Source organism: Taeniopygia guttata, chromosome 2, assembly GCF_048771995.1.
Source record: "Taeniopygia guttata chromosome 2, bTaeGut7.mat, whole genome shotgun sequence".
NCBI classification, from domain to species: domain Eukaryota; kingdom Metazoa; phylum Chordata; class Aves; order Passeriformes; family Estrildidae; genus Taeniopygia; species Taeniopygia guttata.
Window position 1 is genome coordinate 87,374,403 of NC_133026.1, and position 22,472 is coordinate 87,396,874.

Consider the following 22,472-nt stretch of genomic DNA (forward strand, 5'->3'; position numbering starts at 1 on the left):
GCTGTGTCTCATTCCCTTCCCCTCTCCAGCAGCTAGAGAAAATTAGGACAGGGTATTTTACACTGCTTATATTACACAGCTCTCTGCTTCTGGATTATCATGTAGAGCGGAAATCTAACCAGGTGGCCAGCACAGTCCTTCAAAGAAGACTGTCCATCTCCATTAACTGTGGATGACTGTGGACAGCTGAGAGAATAGCCACCTGCAGCTTGTATATCATGATATTCCTTCCTTCCTTCCTTCCTTCCTTCCTTCCTTCCTTCCTTCCTTCCTTCCTTCCTTCCTTCCTTCCTTCCTTCCTTCCTTCCTTCCTTCCTTCCTTCCTTCCTTCCTTCCTTCCTTCCTTCCTTCCTTCCTTCCTTCCTTCCTTCCTTCCTTCCTCACTACTTGCCTTAGAAGCTGATCTAGATGATGAATTACAAACCCGTGTGATTCTATTTTTTACCAAATTGCCTCATCTCTTCATATATTACCAGTTTATCCTCCCCAGCACTAATTTGAATGTTCAGGACTTTGGAATTGCTTCAGATGACTGATTTTATTTTCAAAATAGCAAGCAGTCTAGCACGGTGTTGTTTCTCTCCTTTTAACCCACAGCCGCTGTGTCTATATTCAACAGCTACCAGAAAGCACCATTTGCAAATAGTCTGTCTGGAAGTGAGGCAGGTTGGGCTAGCAGCACACCCTGCACAGCTGGAAGGCCACAGCACAGCTGTTCACAAACAACTCACTCCCTGAGCCAGTCAGCATCTTCCCATTCTCCTTCAGCTCTCCACCTCATTGATTTCAAACCATCAGTATCTTTCCAGAAGCACCCCACTAGGGGATCTCCTAAACTCAGATAGGAAACCCATTGTAATAAATATCTTGGCCATGTCGTACCACTGCTTTTTTTTAAGCAGCCTTCTCCATTGATCTCACCACAGGGTCTGCTGTAAACCAAGGGCATGTCTGGCTCTTCAGCAATAAGGTTTGTTCAAGTAAGAGCAATCTCTGCTGCAGTCACAGGAATGCTTCCACACTGAAGGCATGAACATGCCTTCTGTTTTGAGCTTGACTTTGAATTGCCATCTTGCCCATCTTGAAATAAAAGTTTCAACAACTCCATATTTCTTATTGCCTAACACATTCAAGTGTAACTGGGACAAGATAGCATTGAAATGCAAAAGCCTGGGAAAAGGAAATAGTATTTTCTTTCTCAGAGCAACTGCAGTGTTTGTTCTGAGAAATAGCTCTGTGCCCCACCCTTAATCTCAGGAGATAGCACTGCAGCTCTGTGTCATGAAGTCCTGCAAGCATCAGATAATTTGTGATTTAGCTGAGTCTTTATAAATATATATATATATATATATATATATATATATATATATATATATATATATATATATAAATACACATGTGAACAAAATAGTGTTTTCTGGAGATGGTATTCATTGTTCTTTCACTATCCTGGCCTTCTGCACATACAACCAGGAACCCTGGAGGCACAGAAAACAAAAATTAGCTATGGATATTTGTTCCCTAGCCAAACAAGAGGAATTAAATGCTTTACTAAAGATACATGCTTTCAAAAGCAATAATCATAAAGGGATCACGTAGTTTTATATAGATGATGGCATGAAGTGCTTCCAGCAGGATGTACAAGATCCAGTGCAGCTCTTGAGTGAAGAGTACAACATACGGCATCGGAGTGATGGAGAGGCAAGCAATCTGTTTGCAGCCTTATCTCAGCCTCAGCTCCTTATCAGGCAACCTTTTATAGACATGCCAATCCTGCAGAGAAAGGCATCATTAGTAGCTGTAATTGCTTCCTGTGCTGGAGTGGACCATTTAAAGAAATACTGTATAGCAAATATAAATATCAGAGCTGCATCTGAAGAAGAATTGTGACAACCAGAACCATCCTTTTCCATGGGTAGACTTTGATTTTATGTTTAGACTATGAAAAAATCAGTAATGTTCTGAAACATATCATTGCTTGTATGGAGCAGAATATACTAAGGTAACTACTAGACAAGACAGAAAGGGTCAAAGCTGACTATTCATGGTTTGGATTTGTAATTTTACTGGGAAGTCCTGTTTCACCTATGTTTGACTCTGGGGTTTTTTTCTTTTTTCTTTTTATTTTATTTTGTTGTTTTTGTTTGTCTTCCCTTTGCAGTGGCTTTAACTGGGATAGCAAAAACTTTAAACCAAATTTGCTTAGTTGAGATGTGGTTTAAAAATAAGCTGTAGCTAAATTGTAGGATAAATTCTGTCATTCTTTTTTGCACAATTTTTCAGACTGTAATATTTACTCACAGGTATAATTTTAGATAAGCACCCAAACACCCAAGTGATAATGATAATATGCAACTACTTCCTTAGGAGTTTCAGAGATAATTTTTCTTAGTTTTGTCAGTTAGCAAAATGCTATATATGTGTTACCTAATAAACCAGTGTGACAACCTTTAATGAAGATCTTCAAAAAGCATTTTAATTGGTCCTGGTCAGCTCGCTCTAGGTGGTCCTGCTTGAGCAGGGAGTTAGATGAGATGACCTCTAGGGGTCCCTTCCCACCTCAACTATTCTGGGAGTCTGTGATTCTGCAATGCTCTAATATAATTCCCTTTCTTCATTGCTAAGCGTGTCACCGCTTCACATCTAAAATGGTCTGACATGCCAAAGTATTTATTGCAGTATTTATTGCATACTGTTGAAATATAAGGATGGTTTGATTGGAGTTTCTTAAGTATTAAAACTACTGCATTATCTTTTTTAAAATAGAAAATATAGATGGCTTCCCTTCCTAAGCATCTGATGGTGATCTAAATTGAACCAGCATAGCTCAGGAGTAACAGACTAATTTCTAGGATTGCAGTAGCCTGTAAGCAGAGGGTGATATAATATCTTGCCTGCTGTACGTATTTTGTTTGTGTCATAATTTAAAAAAAAATCTGTTTATTATTCAGTAAACATTCAAGTCCCCACCATGGGGGGTTTTTTTCAGATTTTCTGGGCTGCCTTCAAAGAGAGGAAGACTGGTGTCCTTATTTTACCTCATTTGGAAGTTTCTTTTGTATAAAGCAACCAGATTATGCTTATAATCTTGGGTGTGTTTTTAGAGTTTTTAACTAGTTACCTACAGGTGGAAGAAGTTAGTTTATGTTGAGCAGCTTTGCCTGTAATAGAGAGTATAGAGTATATATGAAGACCTGAGTATATCTTTACTTTAGATTTTAGTGATATGCAGAGATATTAAAGTGAAATATTTAAATATCTAGCTGGATTAATAAATGCAGTCAGTGTCACAGCTTCTGACACCATTCCCCAAAGGGAGAGCAGCTGACATCCATTCAAGGAACCTCTCTCAAATACATTGATTAGAAATGAGAGAGTCCTTTCCTGCAGCTCTGTGTGTTCATAGAGTGGGGGAGTGATCTACTCATAAATCTAGTCCTAGTGATGTTTTTAGTGTTATAAATCAAGTTTTTGCTTCTTCAACAGAACGTGGAACTGTATCTAAAAAAAACCAACAAAAAACCCCCACAGATTACAAAAAAGAGATTAAAAAAAATACAGTCTGAAAAAACTGTGTAAAACAGTGTTATGAAAATCAAGGAACAGAAATATTTATGTTGTGGTCTTGTGAGTCAGAGTTGTATTTTGGCAGGAGGTCTCAGAGTATGGTGGGTATGATGGCAGTATACTAAGTGTGACTTTCAAGCTGAGGAAAATTTAACACTGGGTTGGTGGCTGAAAATCAGATGGAAGTGTTGGTTTTCACTTACTTTTTTACCACAGAAGCAATGCAAGGACACATTTCGGAGAGTGTGCCAAACTGGGCCCTCATTAGAGGGCAAAAGGGAAAAGATTCAGCAGTAAAATATACTGGACAGGAATACAGAGAGGTGAGAGTATTTATAGAAGCCATAGATTATCATCCCTGGTTCATCTCAGAGTCTAGCCATGTCCGTGGAGGTAGCCATGTGCTTCTGAACCCAGGCTGACAGTACAGCTTCAAGTCAGAAAGACAACATTGTGCTTAATCTGCTGCTCTTTCTGCATAAACCTTCCTGAAATAAGAGCTTTCCCAAATTGCCAAGGTATTTGGAGATAGCAGCTTTGTATCTGTAAGCCATCAATCAATACCAATATTCAATGGGGTGACAAGTCCCTGATGTTTTGATGTTTCTGACATTTAGGTGTCCTATCACACTTATTCTGTGATCTTCTCCAGTTTTTGCTTCAAGGTTTGGGTTCTTTATGTTTACTCTATAAATAATGTTTACATTTTACTATGTCAGTCATTGCCAAACTATAAGCTGGAGAAAAATTTCAGTACAGCCAACTTGAGATCCCCAGAAAAAAAAGTTTACATTTCTTCTTCAATAATGGGCAGATATGACTCGAGGTCCTGGCTTCAAATTTATATGTTCCAAAATATCAGATACCCAGAAATGTCATCTGGGGCTTGTTTTTCCACTTTCACTTTGTGATTCTTTGCATGAGCAATGAGGGATTTTTTTCAGGCATCTGTGAGGCTTAGTGGTACAAGCTGGATCCTAGTCCTAGGGGAACAGAAGAACCATTAGGCTATATGCCAATATTTTTGTTTCCTAAGCTGCTTCCTTGACCAGGCCTAAAATTCCTTTTTGTACATTCTAATCTCAAGCCCTTAAGGGAAATGCACTATCATATCTTTGGCAGCTGCATTAAAATAAGACTTTACTGTCTATATGTTAGGTGAAGGGATTAGCTAAATGGGAGCAATAGAGAGCTCAGCTAACTCCTTGGACAAAAAGAGAGAGCGCTTCATAACTTGAGTCAGCAGTGTTCTTCACCCCAGAGTCTCCTGTTTCTTCCCCTCTGTTTCAGTATAACATTTAATGTAGTGCTACAGGGAAAGGCATGTCCCTGTTCCTTTTATTAAGTCAATACCTTTAGAAATATTAATATCTGTGAGATTTCAGGGTGATGTTAAACTCATATATGCTCTGCCTCCAGATTTCCTGTGGTAAAACAGGATCCCAGACTTACTGTGGTAAGTAGGATCCCAGTTGATTCAAGGTTCCAGCTGTTTGTGGGTGACATCACATATTTTACAGGGATGTGGAGGTGAAATATCAGACGCTTCCAGTATTGGGTGCTGTTGTAAACGATAGTTCTTGTGCTCACTGGCAAGTGCACTTCTCCTTCCTTACATTTTGAAATCACTTTAAAAATTATTCTGCAAATTCCATGCACTGCAACTCCATTCTAGCAGGTCAGAATTTGTGAGGACATGGGAAAAATAATTTCCTGACAAAGGTGAAGAAGAGGAGGAGTCCAAACTGCCAATAATTCCACATTTTATTAAATGTAAGCTTAGGAATAGATTTAGATATATTAGGATATTTGGACTTAGATATATTGGAAAGTTTTGGAGCATCAAGTCTGAACAAGCACTTAAAAGACCATGGAATTGCCATAAGGAGGGTTCTATTAACTCTTCTTTTCACTTGGCAGAAACCCCTCTAGATGTGAGGGATCCCAAGCACTTTTGGTTGAAAGGAGGAATGGAAAGGAGAGATCAGCTGTTGCACCAGGGCCCCTGACCATTGCCATTAGAACTGAGCTGTATTTAGTATGCTAAGCACTAATAGGAGAATAGAAGCCATTCCCTTAGTGGACGATTTTAGCAGATTTTTGGGGTACTCACTTCTCCTGGGAGTGCATCATTCACAGTTGTGCAACATATTCTACACACAATGGCAAATTTGACTACTTCTGCAGAAGATGGACTGAGGCATAAAATTGTTTAAGAGGAGAATACTCTTCCTTTTTATTATTTTTCTTTTCTTATTACTCCTTCTTTTACCTTCTCAGTGCCATTTCCATATGGATTTAATCCTGTTCCACACCCATTAGCCACTATGCTTCATTAATGTGGATTGGCCACATAAGATTCTCCCTGGAGTATGGTCCTAGTTCCCGTGGCATGTATAACTGAAGCAACTTGGTTTCCCTCCTTCACTCCTAATGTATTTACCCACCCTGCCTACTTCTCTGAATGAGTTTTATCACTGGTTATATTAATGCTATCCGTGAATAGTGCCTGGATTTGGAGATATGAAGTATTGAAAATTGACTCTGAAAAGACCAGAAGCTGGAAAACAATGGAAAAACCTCGCTGAGAGTGACGTGCTCTTCTTAAGAGGTGTAATTCAGCACTATTTAATGACTTTAAATTATCTGAATATCAAAAAGAAAAATGGTACTAATAACTGTGTATTTAAATGATCTTCAGAATCCTTTTTTCCTCCCTCAAGTAATTCATTCATACTACAAGTTGTTTTGGTAACTTTGCAGCCCACATTTTATTTGACAGTCCTATTTTGTGAATGTAACAGTAATATTTCAGCTTGAATACTTTTTTAAATTTTATGAAAACAAAGTATTTGTTTTTGCTTTTATATTGGTCTACAGAATGCAATATAATATTTCCTCAGTATTCATATTGAAATTGTCAGATGTGCATATGCACTGTCAAAATCATTGTAGAATGTTAAATAAATAGTGACATCTGTGAGCAGCCTAGAATGACAAAAAAGGATGACTCTGTAGAGAATAAATATAATGGCATGATAGATAGCCAAGGAAACATGTGAAATAATTTTCAAACATGCCTGTTTTTCCTCCTGTTCCATGCCATTGTCAAAATGAGCTTGTGTATTTTAGCTATTGCACATTCATCAATGTGTAAAATACAGAGGAAAGAGATTCCACTCCGGAAGGAGTTATTCCTTTCAAAACTTTTATAGTTTTAGGGAAGCAAAAATATTTGAGAAGGCATTGTGTATGTAAATATGCACACTTATCTCAGGATCACCATAGCCTGGGGTGGATGTGTGTAGCCAGTTTGCTTGTTCTCTATAGAGGAGACTGTACCAGGTCCCTCTGCCAAAGATGACAAGGTTTGGGAGAGACCATGGGGGACAGAGACTGAATGTGACCTGTTTCTGGCTGGTCCTTTGCAGGGTCTCAGCCTGGCAGCTGCTTTCTGAGTGGGCATTGCTGCCCAGGGCTGACTGCCACAACAGAATCCTGCTGGAGAGCACTGTAAGGCTGTCAGCAAAAAGTACCCTGGAGGCCCTGAGAAAAAAAAGCAGCTGGTCCCATCCTCCAGCAGTTCTCTAACTGTGGAGTTTAACAGAGTTAATTCACATGGATAAGTCTCACATGCATATATAGGGTAATGTCCATCAAGGAAACAAGCAGGCAATTCTGCAAATTGCACTCAACAGGAAGCTTTAATTCAGGATATATTGTGGTCCAAATCCCATGAGAAAGCTGTATTTTGTACAGTTTATGCTTCTAGTAGAGTTTTCCTTATAGAGGAACCCAGGAGAAAGTTAAATGAAAGCAATTCTAGAAGGTGTTTTTTATAAGGGTGTTTACTACTAAACTAACCAAATCTAATGTGCATTTTAGCAGCTACTGTATTAAAATAGCTTAATCTATGAACCACATTCTGGTTGATGTTATTACTGGACAGGATTCTTCTGGGATTGGTAACCTCTTACATTTCCATATTGTAAAATTCATCACGTACCTTCAGTAGGAGACAATACAGGTTATTCATATTTACATTAGTTTAACCTTCCCTAAGTTGTGTGTAGTGCATCTGTTACTACATCAGGGACACGGTTCTCTGTTGTTCATTGTCCTAAAATAAATGTTTACTTATTGTCACAAGGAATGAGATGGGTAAATTCCATTCTATTCATGCAAGAGAAATGATCATTTAATCTTGTAAAACCTCCAATTCATATTCTTCCATGGAAACAAAATCTTACCAAGGACCAGAGGATTCTACTAGGGATTTTAGTACCAAAGAAAGTTAATTTATCCCTCTTTCCCTTTTTTTTTTTTTTTTTTTTTTTTTCCCCCTGGAAGGGTTGGTTGTGGAGTTGAGGGGCGGGAGAGGAGGAGCAGGAAGAGGGAGGCTTGGTTACATCTAACTGTAGTATGTTCTCATTGCAAACAAAAGGCAGGGAAAGGACTGAAGGACTGTGACATTGAAGAGATAAAAGTAAAATAAATTACTTTTAGTCTGAAGCCATGATCTCATAATGCAGAGGTAGGAACATTTTCTCTTTTTAAATATGCAGAGTGAATAACTGGAGGCTAATAGTAATAATTATTAAAATAAAATTCCATTGTGTTCTAACCACTGCAATCATTACACTCTTACAGATGAAATCCCAGACACTGAAGTCAATCATTAAATGCTTTGAATAGGGTAAAATTATTCCCAGGGAGTAGTTTGATCTCTAGAACCACTTTCTTCTCTGATATGGTATCTGGATCAAATTATTACTTGTAATGTCTAGATAATACTATGAAAACCTATGGTAATGCTATGAAGGGTTTCAAACAGCACTATATGTACTTAGAAACCAGGAATGTGGCCTTGAGTATTTTTGTGTGAATGATAGAAGGCTGATATTTTCAGACAGCTATTGATCAGCTAGAATATGGGTCACACTTGTGGGAGGCTGGGGAAGAATTGTCTCCACCAGTCAAAGCCTCATGGAGCAGACTGTTTGTTAAGGTTACACTAAGCTGGTTTTTTATTCTCTTTTATGAAAAATGACTCCTACTGTCACAAGGTCAGGTCCCTTGCAGTGCCATCTGCAATATATTCAGCATTCCTTGTAGTCACTGAAAGGTCTTTCTCTGCCCATTGCACCTAAGTAAAAAAAAATAAAGCCTTTTGAGTTAAAGTTTAAGCATGGCATGGGAACCTCTGTTTGAAATATATACATTTGATTTACTCAGCTCATGAATTACAGTTCTTGTTTTTATCTTTTGCCTTTAAGAACTTTCAGATGCATAACAGATTTCCAACATTGTGAAACTCAAGAAAGATGACATATATCAAAAAAAATTATAATTTTATATATACCAGAAGGCAAAAGAAGATTTGACTTGGAGATGTTCTCAATCAGATCTGAAGAGCAAAGTAAATGCAGAGGATCAGTAGTATAAAGAAGTAATGAATAGCAAATTAAACATAGTTGTCATAAAGCAAGGTTTAAGCTCTTCTGGCTGAAATAGGATCATGTGGCTTAGTAAATGAAAATGCAGAATAATTTCATTACTTTATATGCCATTTTTCAAATTTTTATCACAGTCATTGCTTTACATTGCTCATTCTGTGCTTACAAGTTTGCTCAAATTCAGCCACATTACAGACAGGCAGTAGGCAACAGTTTCATAGTATTCTGCAAAACAGTGTGAAGGAGAAGGAATTTTGCCAAAGATATTGACATAAACCTCTCAAGAAAAATGATGCAGAGCAAGCAAGGAATGCAGTTTTTAATACATATGGATGCATTCACACATGGGCAGGCTCTGTGTAATCTATTTCTTCTGTAGTAAGCTGGTAGGATAAAAAGCTATGATTTTACTGATTCTAGGCATCTCAGTCCTGACACATACAACCCTTACATCTTCCTTCTAGTGAAGCAGAGGCTTTAGTGAAAACCACTTTTAGGGCAAAGAGATTTTTAAAGGTTAGGAATATGTAACCTGGAAGGCTTAAATTTATAGATGAAACAGTTATAGATGGATATGGAAGAATAACCTGCAGACAAAAACAGTGTTCACAGCCTGGCATTTCAAATGTACCACAGCGCTTGTCATTTTTTCAAAATGTGGGGCTATAGCCAAGTGTCAAGTTTAACTGCAGTCACAATATATTATTAGTATGGAAGCAGATGATGAATTTTTCGCTCAAGGTCTTGAGCAGTTAATAAACTGGTAAGTTGGATTGCAGTGCATTCTCATGTATTTGTTTCAAACTTGCAGATCCCTAAATTTCTTCACTTTTTCAATTGAAAATGATGATGACTTTTGTTTACTTCTTTTTCACTTTTACTGTGTCTCTTATCAGAGAAGAACAAGGCAATAAAAGAAAGCATAAATGAAGAAGCATCCACTGACATTTCATGTTTTCAATGATTCAACTGAAATCTAAGAGTCTAAGAATATTGTCTAGTCCCTTCAAAACATGTTCCATTCATTGACTAAGGAATTTAAAATTATTTTTCCTCAAGTCCTGTCCACGGTTCTCCCATGGTTCACTGTGAGGTTGGCCTTAGTGCCACAAAAAGCTCCTGAAATACCTTCATTCCTTTCCTATAGTAGATCAATAAAGACTGAAACATTGAATTGAGAATTGCAACTGTGTTTTGCTCCACATGAATAGGGTTTGGTGATAGTATATGTATCATGGAAATAACAGGCTGCCTTAATACATAGCTTGACATTTTTCCATGGGAATGGCCATAGACCAAATTTGCTGAATATTTGTATTGGCTTGTGGTGGTGGCAGTAGGTGTTGGTATCATTTTGAGCAAAGGCAGAATATCAAATTAAGTTTGTCTGGTTTACTTTAATCTCGGTTGAATCAACAATGACTCACTAGGTTCAGCATAACAGTGATTGTTGGAAGTTACTTCAGTGTGCACTTTGCCATATGAATCTGTATTTGGAGTTGAATAATCACATTTCATATGGATCTCCACAAAACTGAGATTTTATATAGTCCTGACCTTCAAGTCCATGCAAAAGCCTTCACCTTGAGAACTGTCATTGTGTTGTGAATTACAGTGGTTTTAAGGAATTGCCATTAAGTAAGCAATTCCTAGAAGATATTTTTAAGATAATTTAAAAGATAATTTAAAAGATCATCATTTGCCCCTTTACATGTGATATAGATATTTTAAAGACTTCACTGGAAAACATAATGTATGTGAAAAATTACAATTTTCCTACATTATCAGAACAAATAAACCCATAGGCACTTGTTTTCCTTGGCCTGACTAAAAACCACACAAGTGAAGTATTGCATTCATATTTGAGAGTGGTAGGTGCAATATCTTAATTGGGTCACCATTCTTTTGTCACCATTCTTCTTTGGGAAGAACATCTGCATTTTTGGAGGTGTCAAAGAAATACTTCTTATTACTTACTGATGTTCAGCTTAATCTCTTCATATTTTTCCCTGTTTTCAAGTGTTCATTCATGTATCATTAGAGATGAGTTATGAACAAGATAAACTGGGTCATTTAGTTATATTTCCACTTTACATATTGCCTGTTTTAAGAGTCTGCTGTAATAATTATATTTCACAAAGTATTCAGATATTGACAATGAGAATTTAGAGTCTAATTCTTCTATAGCTGTGTAATTTTAAGGATCAGAAGTCAAATGAAATTCAAAATATTCTGTGCATTTTGCTGGAAATTCATTTCTACGTGAAGATAAAACAATGCATTTTCTCTTTTTGTAAATGCTCATGCATTACAAGGTGACCATCAGGTGATTTTTAACCATTTTAACTTTTCCCTATCTTTGTTGTCTTGCAGTGAATAAGATAGATTGGAAAAGTTCTTCAAAATGTTGAATTTATTTGCACTATTTAAAAATAAGAAATGTTGGAAACACCTGTTCTGATCCTTATATTTACAATACTCCTTGGAAATACTAAAGATGTATTTCATGAGTTCTCACACTTAAGCTGAGACAAAAGTGTTACCAAAAAACCTCTTGTCCTGTGAACTGTCAGTCACTGTAGTTGCAGAAGATTTTAAAGAAAGATTTTTTATGTCGAACAGGAATAACAAATTCTTTTATTTACCCAGATTTTCTTTCCTGCTTTCCATGCTGTCCTTTTTTGATGAGTTACATTGTCATTGTAGTTTTCTGAGGTAAGCAATCTCTGAATTTTAAGTGTAAAAAAGTAGGAAAGTATAGCTTCTTCATCCTCAAAAAAGGAAAGAACAAAAAACAAACAAACAACCCAAAAAACCTCAAAATAATTTCACCTCTTTTATTTGTTGCACAAGGCAAAGAAATAGGAAAAAATGTCAGTTCTTGTTCCATGTTCTTTGCTCACTTCCTTTACAGTCATCCAGAGTGACTTTGAATCCTATTTAAAAGGTTTTGCAGAAAGCTTCCCTGCCCTCTTGCACATCCAACCTTGCCATCATTCAGTATCTGAAAATGTGATGGATTTGGATTTATCACTTGCTTTTTGCCTCCCAGGTAGTGGACACTGTGTATTGGTTATGAACTGTTCTTTACTGCACTGGTATCAAATAGAACACAAGAAAAAGTCATGATTTGTTCAAAATTATTTACCACTATTAATAATTCATATAGGATGAAATTTATACTGGATAAATGAGTAGATGCTAATGCTGTAGATATTAACACAGAGTACTATTACCCTAACTATTTTAAGGCTTTAAGATTGATAAGGGAACAGTTAGCGAACAATTTTGTGATAAAAGCAAGACAGAGTATTTCTAATAAATGATAATTTGGGTCTTTTACTTACAGATATGAGATAGGTAGTGCATAGTCTATTCGACCTGTTTTTCCTAAAATGATGAAAAGATAAAGCTGAAAATAATAGCCTCATAGTGTTAATTGCCTGAGGATTGATTTAGATTTATTCAACATAGCATACATTTTAAAAGATTAACTTATTTTTCTTAGTATCAGAATTAGCTTTTTACCTAGCCACAGTTACAGTTTCATCTCTGTAAATAAAACTAGCTGTACAACATGTTCTTCCCCCTTTTCTCTTATCCTGCAGCTTCAGTTGGATACCAACCAGTTTTTCTCACATACTTTGATCTTGCAGCAGTTTATTCAGATTTTGTGTACTTTACTCATCATTTTTCTGTGTTGTTCATCTTTCAATGGCTCCTTCTTTATGTTTTGCTTTTTAAATAGTGTGACTCATCTGTACTTGTCACACCAGTTTACTGAGAATGACATTTTACATTTAGAGAAAATAAGGCTTAGAGAAGTTGTGTGATGCAGAGGTCAAAGGCAGCAAGAGATTTCAGGTCTTAATTTGCACACATTGCCTGCCCACTCTTTCTACTTAAGTACTATACGGTAACCTTACAATGACAGTGAAAATCTGGGGCTGAGAGGAAGATTCAGGAAGTAAAATCCTCTAACCCAGAACTGCATGCCTCTGTGTGTGATAAAATGGTGTGCTATGGAATAATTAGGAAGAGGTACACCCTCCCTTAACCTTTAATAGTTTGCAAAAGATTCAGTGGAGATACAGAATCAGGGTGGAAGGATGGGGTCAGAATAGTTTGAGACAGAAGTGGCGTCAGCATGCATAAAATTTTGTAGTTAAAATGATGAACTGATGACATTAGTTGTAGCTTGTTGTAGCACAGCCAGTGTGTAGTGGCTTTTTTCTCACAACAGAGTGGTAAAACACGTCAGGTATAAGTGACCACAACCTACTTGGTATAATAGTGTGTGATGATTTAAGGTACAAGCAAGAGTACTGCAGGAAATGCCATCAGATCACCAGTCACTATCCTCATTTGGCTGATACTGGAACCTTTTTAGTATTCCAACTAAAAAGGAATCAATTGCTGTCTGAGTCCAAATAGTCTTAATTATTTAGGTTTGTGTTGTAGCAGAAAAAAAGACTATGTGTGTCAGAATAGGCTTATGGATGCTCTTTATGTCTTTCAAGGTAATTTGTCCTTCACTAAATTAGCTTGTCATTTTACTTTAGTTCAGCATCTACCAACAACTCCAAAATAAGTCCTTATAGAAGAAGAAGTAATCTATGGCTGGACTGTGTAGAATTTTGGAACTACATTGGATTTTATGTTTTCATGCTTGTAATACTGGAATGATTCCTTTTCTGTGCTAAATTTATTTACAACTTGAATCTCAAGCACAGCATTGCCCATTTGGGTATTTTGAGACAACCGCTCACTAAAAATTATGAGGTAGCTAGAGATGGGATTTATGGTCCCCATTCACTCTGTTGGCCAATACATTTTTTTCAGAGCTGTTCAAGATTCATGTAATGTGCCATTTTATTCCACAGCAGACAGACAAAGAGAAATACTATAATTTTAAGAGAGTGTATGAGATAGCTTACATTTTTATGAAAAGGTTTTTGGGGATTTTTTAATATTACATTTATTTTATGTCTCACAATGGACCTTTTAGACTCATCAAAAGTTGGAACTGTGAGTCCCATGGATCTTAACAAATAATATACTGCAACCAGAACTTCACAAAATCATTATTCAACATCTTGCAGAATGCAGAAAAATGTCTCTCTTTCACTCAAAGTCTAATTATTGTATTGCAGAATTTTGAGACACTAATAAGGATGTATTGAGCTTTTGCAAGCCTATTGCCAGTAGGCAATTTACTCAATAAATTCCCCACCAATAATCAGATAGCTAATAGAAAGTGCTCCAGACTTGAAGTAACAACATTTGCTTTCACTATTAGCCCAATGTTTGCATTTAAAACATCAATCAAAATATTTATTAGCACCATATCTACAAAAGAATATTCAGATTGATCCTGGATCATTGAAAAATAATGTATTTTACATCAGGCCTCAAAACTGTGCCCGGGACTTTGGTCTAGTATTCTCCCTAGCTTCATTTCCAGGCCAACAATGTCCTTGTTTGGGCTTTTTTCTATATCTAGGGGGTTTTTCTACATCTATTGCTAATGAATATTGAACTTCTTTCTCAGCAATAAAAATCTGAAGTTTGTCCTTTATGTATTCCATCTAGACATACGCTGCTTTGCACAGTAGCTCTGCAGCTTATCTTCTGTGACAGCTGCCCTGCCTATGGGGTCAACTCTCGCATGGTGTTTCAGCAACTGTACTGTCAAGACAGAGCTGGGGCCTGGGGCTGCTCTATAAAGATGTGTGTGACTCCTCTGTGGAGACAAATTCACAAGGGTGTCATGATATTGAAATCATTGCAGTGTACTCATAGAGTTATCATTCAGTTTCTATATATTGATAAGAAGATAGATTGCTTTGATTTTTTTCCTTGTACTAACCTTGAGCTCACCATTTCTTTACCAGAAATACCATATGACTGCGATTAATTAAATGTTAAATCTTGAATTTCATTAGCTCTTGCTTGCATTGGCAACCTCAACCCACATAAAATTGAAAGCACAAATGAAAAAAGATCTATTTGTTGTCCAGTAGTTTCATTAGGACATGGTTACATTTGGCATTAATCTGTTTTCTGTGTTGTGTCTCATCTTGCAGCAGGTAGCAGGAACAGAAAAGCTGAAGTCTAAAATTGCATTCAGCTCTTAATATGTACTTTATATCCTAGCCTGCAGCTAAGATTGCTTCTGTGTGAGAAGTGTTGGAACTGCACTCGCCACTAAATTACTATGGATGTTTCTGATGCATTGTAAAGAAGAATATGTAAGCCTGTGCTATCTTTTGTCCTGAGTCAGAATACACTATTGACAAATTATTTGTCGCTCCAGGCAAGGTCCACGATATTTCCTGAGGAATATTTCCCTCCAGAGAGGGTGGGATCCAGAATATGCACAGACTTGAAGAGTACATCATCTACAACATTTTCTTTCATTATGCTATAGTCTGCCTGTGGGTGGATTTTGAACAGCTACTGACCTCCTTGCTACTTCTGAGATATAAACTCAGACTGTAACTGAAGTATAGTGATTTCTTGCCATGACTTTCCAATGACTGGGGTTGGAGGCCGACACAGAGGATCTCTCGTACCAGTATGTGAAAGTTTTGCGGACACAAGAGAGGTGTTGCCAAACTGTCAAATGCAAAGAGCAGTGCATGCTTTATACTTATACACTACTGATAATTTTAGATGCTTAATATAACAGGTTTCTAACATTTTGAGCTCTCCTCTATTTGTAAATATTCATTCCTTAGACAACTGGGATGATGGGTGGCAAGAACATGAATCCAGGCTCTGCTCAGTGGTGCTGAGCAATCGGACAAGAGGTAACAGTGAGAAACTGATGCACAGAAAGTTCCACCTGAACACGAGGAAGAACTTCTTTACTGTGCAGGTGACTGAGCACTGGAACAGGGCGCCCAGAGAGGGTTTGGGGTCTCCCTCACTGAAGATGCTCAAGAACCATCTGGACAAAATCCAGTGCCATGTGCTCTAGGATTACCCTGCTTGAGCAAAGAGGTTGATGACCCACTGTGGACTCTTCCCACATTACCCATTCTGTGATTCCGTGTTTTTTAAGACACCTCCTCATTCTAAATGAATTCTCAGGAATAAGAGCTTAGAAAAGAAGTGAAGTATTAAAAATTTAGACCATGGCTTCATCATGAACAAACAAAAAAGGCTTAAATATTTGGGACATGCCATATTGCCAGACCTATAAGAAGGGTGGGAATGGGTTTTTCAAGGTTTCCCAAGATATCTGAACACACAACATCTTGAAAGTTTAGAGAGATAATAGACCTTATATAGAATACACCTCATATAGGATATTATTTGGTTTCCTCATATCGTTCGGGCACTTGTCTTTAGGATTACATTTATTTGCTAAGCAGTACTGAGGGACATAAGGATTCAAATTCTTTCCTTGGAAAGAAGAGTTTCTCATGTCCGGATAATAACAGTCTTTCTTTTTCATTAGGGTGCACTAAGTGTCCTGCTGTCTATCATTTCATGTGCCAGAGTTTTCAACATGCCATTAAAAGTAGTGCCAGTAATAATGGGAACAAAAAGAAAAACAGGGATGAGTACAAAAGAACCCCATTGATAAAAAAAGCAAGAGGAAGTAAATCTTTATTCTCACTGTGTTGAGTGAATCACTGAGTCACTGGGCTTGAAATGAGATCTCTGGATTTGCACTTCACTCTTGTGTCTTGTTCAGTTGAGATGTAAAAGCTTCCCCATCCTGAGTCAATTAAAGAACTGCCATTAATGCAAATTTGTTTGAAATTAGCTTTCATGCTGCATGCACAGGGAAGAAAAAGTTGGCAGATTTGAGTGGCAGAAATCTGTGCACACATCTGTGTACCTCTTCAGGGTCTGAAGTCATCTTTAGAATCTAACTATTTTGTTGGATTGTAGAACTCAACATCATTGTTGATATATAGGTCTCCCATGGAGTACTCATTTCAGTGAGGTCCTGGACTGCAAATCCATAAAAGCTGTTTCTTTTCAGACAGGACATCTAATGTCAACTGCAGAAGATGTAACACCTTGCATTAGTTTGCTACTAGTTTCATTTGTCCCCTGTGCAAGGACTTCCAAAACTACCTTGGTGTGTTCCTAGACTGTATAGGTGATTTTCCTGCCAGCAATTTCTCACTCCTAATTTAATTCTTTCATGCTCTGTATAAGACCACCAAGACAGGATTTTCCTGCTTCCTCACAATGTGTATTCCTGAGTGGATATTTATTGATTCCAGCTCCATGAGAAAGTGTGGTGACCTTTCCAGCTTCAGTGTCTTTGGTCAGTTAGGGCATCATTTTACAAGATATGTCCAGCCATTTACCAAGATGAATTTGCCTTACATTATTAGAAAATAATGTGAGATGCAAATTATGGGCAAAAACACTGTCTGAAGACCAAATCCTTTTTCATTCTCAGGCTTAAATGGAGGGAAAGAGATTGAGTGTTGCCACCCAGATGAGGATACAACTGCTACACATCTTAAACAACCAGACTGCTTTTTTTTCTATCCTCCATTGTGTTGCTTCCTAGGGTTCCTCTCCTGGAATATATTGTGGGTATTATTTATGTTCACTGTGGGATATAAATTGCAAGCTTACAACAAACTGTGATGACCCAGATTGTTTTTCTATGCAAGAAAGCTTCCCATTCAGAATTATCTGAATGTAAATATGATGCGTCATCTGATCAGAATAATGAAGACTTTGAAAATGCATTTATCTATTAAGTGTTGATAGAAAACCTACACTAGATAGAGCTTTTTCATCATTTACATTTTAAAGTACTCTCTCTCTGAAAGATTATACTGCATTAAAACATTTACACTTAAGACATCACTTGAGTAAAGTAATGCTGCACAAAATCTTTGATTTAAAATCAGATTAGAAGAGGAAGCCATATTTTTTTTCTGAAAAAATGTGAAAGTTAACCATTTGTAGATAGCCTCCTAGATATCAAATTTTTGGTTGTGTTGGCAAAATGCTAGGGACGGCATGCTTGTCTTATTGAACCTCGATTACAGGCTTGCAAAAATGTTGTCGTCAAGGTTAGTGGTTTGATAACTGAAAATGTTAACCTTTGCACTGCTCTTTCTGGACTGAACGTGCACCATCCATGCGTTCTGTTAGCACTGACAGCTCTGGTACACATCTCCTCATCACTAGAAGAGCATTACATTTTCATTTATTTAGTATAGGCTCTGATCAATGTCACAGCTGCCCCTCAGCCTTTGAAAATGCATTCTGTAACTAAGAAAAATAATAATTCTGAGATTATATATGAACAAGCAAGCACTTTTCTCAGAATAGGGAAGTAGGTTTCAGTGGATGTACAATGGCTGTACTGAAAGCAAAGTGAAGCCCTTTGTTTGACAACTTGAATGACAGTGTCCTTCACACAGTCACATCCTCAGAAGAATGAACTTGCTTTGGACACCAGGAGCATGAAATGCAAGGAGCTGAATGAACTCTACTATAAAGTGAACCTGTAAGATCTGTCACAGTTCTTTCTGTCTCCAGCTTAGAGATACCCAGACTATGGAAAGGGGATCATGACAAACTCTAACTAGTTCCCTTGTTAGCCTTTTTGCTAGGACCTGTGAGCATCCAGTGCTCTACAGGGTCTGAATTCTCCACTGTGCTGGGAGATAGGAGCTGGATTCCCTTTGCTTTGGTGTTATGGTATGGTGTTTGGTATGATTCTCTGGTATCTGGCCCAAACACTTGTGCTAGCAAAAGGTATAATTAGAACGAATATACCATTATTTTGCATAGATAAATTGTGCATTGTTTACTAACTGACAGTGAAAGGCATAAATGAAACAGATCCAGTTCGTGCTGGATTTGGACTGGTCACAGAGATGGAGCAATCTCTTGCTGTCATTACTCTTGATGTGTCCAGTATGGGTAAAAAGGGGACATTGCACCAAACACTGATACAAAATGAAAGTCAAATTTTCTTCACTGGGACTTGCATACTGGCTTAGTTCTTGATCATCACACTGACAAGCAATAAAAATAAGAAAAGTAAATTAATGGATTAGAGCAAGTGAGTGGAATATAATACTTTAAGAATTGAATTATTTCAAAGAAAGTAGAAGATAAACTATGATGCTTTTATTTTCTTTTTTGAATCAAAAATCAAAATATTCTCTGAGCCATGGAATTAGACAAGCAGATTTATGTTTTGTTTCTTGTGTTTTAAGAGTGGCATTAATTACATGGGCATTGAACCACTTCAGAAATTGACAGAAAAAAAATACTGAATGAAAAATGTCTTTATTCCTTCTGAAATGAGCCAAAAAGAAAATAGTTCTTATATTGTAATGTAGAAATCTTGCAGTGCTATCTAACCAATAGGATGTAGTATCACAAAGAGGGTAAATATTTTAACAAAACAGAAAATCTTTTTGTTATTATCCTTTGACTAATTTTTTTTCTTTTCAATAATCTCAGTTGTTCCGGTAATCCTCAGTAGTGCAATATTCAGCAGTACCTTTCTGTTAAAACAGATGGCTATACTATTGTATGTTTCTCTGCAATGTGGCTTAAAGATGCTGACTAATTGTGCAATACAGTATTTGTTTCATGTTGTAAGAAAAAAAAGGCAAATATCTTTCTAATGTGATGTCATAATGTGGGGCATTAAGACAAATCAAATCATGTTATAAAACCACACTTTTTCCCTTTTGCATTTCTCTGAATAGCAGTTGGCTATCTATGATGTTCATACATTGCGTTGAAAATTTTATCTTGGAGAAATCACTGTGTTGTTTCATAGGAAGACCTTTATTTTCCTCAGAAGGCTCATCTCTCTTTCTAACAAAAAAAAGCACATGTATATGCACATGGTTTGGATTGTGTTTATAGTATTTTCTATTGATTTCTTTCTTCACTGAATATGAGTAAATAGTATTTAGTGTCACATATATATGAAAAAAAATGAGATCCACATACCCTGTTAAAAATTAAGGAAAAGGTTGGATGACTGAAGAAAAGGAGATGATAAGAGCTTAAGACTAATTGATGTTGTCAGTGGCTGAGTATGTCTGGAAGAGTTTAGGAGAAATTTCAATCAGTATGAATTTGATATGTCCTGTCAGCTTGGTTAGCTCATCTTGTAATTCTTTTTTTGCTTTCTGAGGAGTCATAATTTCATGGTGATCTGTGCCAGCAGGAAACTATACTATGTTCAAGCAAATACATTTCCTCAAAAAGTTAGCAGAAAGCAAAGTGCAGCCCATTTGTCAATATTCACACATGTCCTTGCCAACAGGTCATGTCTTCCTCAAGCCAGGGACTTTTCCTCTTTTTGGAGGAAACCATCACAAACTGTAAGATACAGTTGGTCCAGCTGTAGGTTTTAGTGCTTAAAATAACAAATCAAATAAGGTCACAAGTGGATCAAGCTCTTCTGGATCTCGCTCCCTCAGTGTAAAAGGTTATAGCATCCTGTGGGCTATGCCATCCATCCTCCAGCAGGGCCCTGGAGTAGAAATAACAGAAGAGAGCATGTATCAGCTTCTTGACTGCAAATCACAGCCCAGCACATCTACTTCAACTGCCTCTGCATACATATTGCAGGCTGTCAGCTGGAGCCTCTAAGGAACAGACAGTTTGCTAATGGAAGATTAATGTCTAGGGAAAATGGGAAAAGAGAGAGGGTTCAACCAGTTGGCGGTTGCATCTTAAATCTCTGTTGTTCCTCTCTTCTTGATACTTTGGTAGAAGACCGAAGACTAAAATAAGCGTGGTGCTGAAATTTAGTTTCATGATTTATGTCCTCTTTCCTTTTTTTTTTCTTTCTCTATTTGTACTTTTTTTGCTTCTGCACAGGAAAGGCTGACTAACAAGTTTTGGGTTATCATGGCTTCTGCTTGTTTAGAAAGAAAATTCAATGCCAGAAGAATCTTTTGTGTTTTCTTCATAAATAGCTAGAGGAGAACCATCTTCTTTAAGGCTGCAAAATGCAGTTATCAGGGATAACTAAGTTGCAATATCTATCCAGAGCAATAATTCCCACAAGCTTGAGAAGTGCAAAACAAAGCAACAGATCTTTTACAGTAGAAAACTTGTGTGTCCATCATGCCTTAAGAGAGGACAATTTATATAATAATACTGAATACAGTGACAATGAAAATTTATTTTCTCCCAGTCCAAGTGTTGTACCCAGAACATACATAGTACTAATTAGCATGTTTTTTTACAAAACCTCAGATGTCAATGATACAATGTAGCTCAAATATTTCCTCAAATCTTTATCTTACCTGTATGGTATTACTCAATAAATGTATGAGGATTTGAAGATCTATTCTGGAAGTCTTATATTAGCCTTCAGATTCACTGAATTAACCTGCTTGAGCAAAATGATAATGCGTGATAATGAAAAGGAAAAATGAAATGAAAAAATTAGTAGATTTCCCACATGTAATTATGGAAAGGTTCCACTGAAGAATATGTTCAGATGTGATTTTTCAAGGAGTCTACAGGAATGAAGTGCCTTGTTGATTTATCAGTATAAAATTATATTGTCAATCAAGTATTTTCATCCCCACAGCTGTTAGAGAAGAGAGAAAAGCTCCTCTTTAATGCATAAATGTCCTGTAACTTAAATCACAGTTTGTTGGGATACATATGTCAGGCATGCATGGCTAATCAAATTACTGAGCACATTGACTCTGCTTGCATTTTGACTTTTAAAACTTACTATTAAGTGAACAATAACTATGGCCTCTCCTTCTTTATTGCATTTGCAGGATGAGAGTGAAAGGTGAAGGATATAAGAGAGAACTTTACTTGGAGTTCAGCAGCCCTTGGATTTGGCATTGGATGCTTTTCACTCTGCTAATATTTTTTTCATAGAATACAATCACTAATACCTTGTGTGTGCTGGATTAGTAAGGCAGCCCTGCATAGCCCTGTCAAAACAATCTCTTCTATGTGATTCTCTTGTTTCAGTCTCCTCTGTTTACTCTGATGTTGCCAAGACAGAAACTATGACAATCACAGGGGAGTAGGAAAGGGTAGGTGGAAAAGTAGATAGAATGTTGCATAAAACCCCTCAACATACAGTAGTTCTGAGATGTTTATATAGTAGAAAAATATATTTAGTCCTGAAATTGTTTAAGCCACCTTGTAAAACTCAATTTAAAATGTCTCGTTCCCATTTATGTTAATGGGGAATGATGTTTGGCTAATGTTCCTTCTCTTAGCTGTCCTATTCCTCTCTTCTCCCCCTCATACTCATTTTATTACTGCCTGACTATCTGAAGGTCTTGCAAGTCAGTAGGTGTGGATGAGACTAGCACTGACAAGTGCATTTAACTGGACTTTTCATTTTTTTTTCTGAGTGCATGTAGACTGGCTGTCACGCTTTCTGGTATTTATACCACTGGTACGGATGAAGATACTGGGCTTACTGCTTGAAAGCTTTTCCATTTA

The 22,472-nt window shown here is 37.0% G+C and overlaps 1 protein-coding gene across 28 annotated transcripts in view; it reads left to right on the forward strand.

The window, feature by feature from the left end:
* Nucleotides 1–22,472, forward strand: part of LOC100223410 (poly(rC)-binding protein 3) — a 499,051-nt gene that overhangs the window by 51,197 nt on the left and 425,382 nt on the right. The window contains exon 2 of one of the 28 annotated variants that reach the window (XM_072924404.1): nt 927–1,027. The exons of the other annotated variants lie outside the window; for them this stretch is intronic. The gene's annotated coding sequence lies outside the window, so the exon portion shown is untranslated. The remainder of the gene's footprint in view (nt 1–926; nt 1,028–22,472) is intronic. 28 annotated transcript variants of the gene reach the window in all.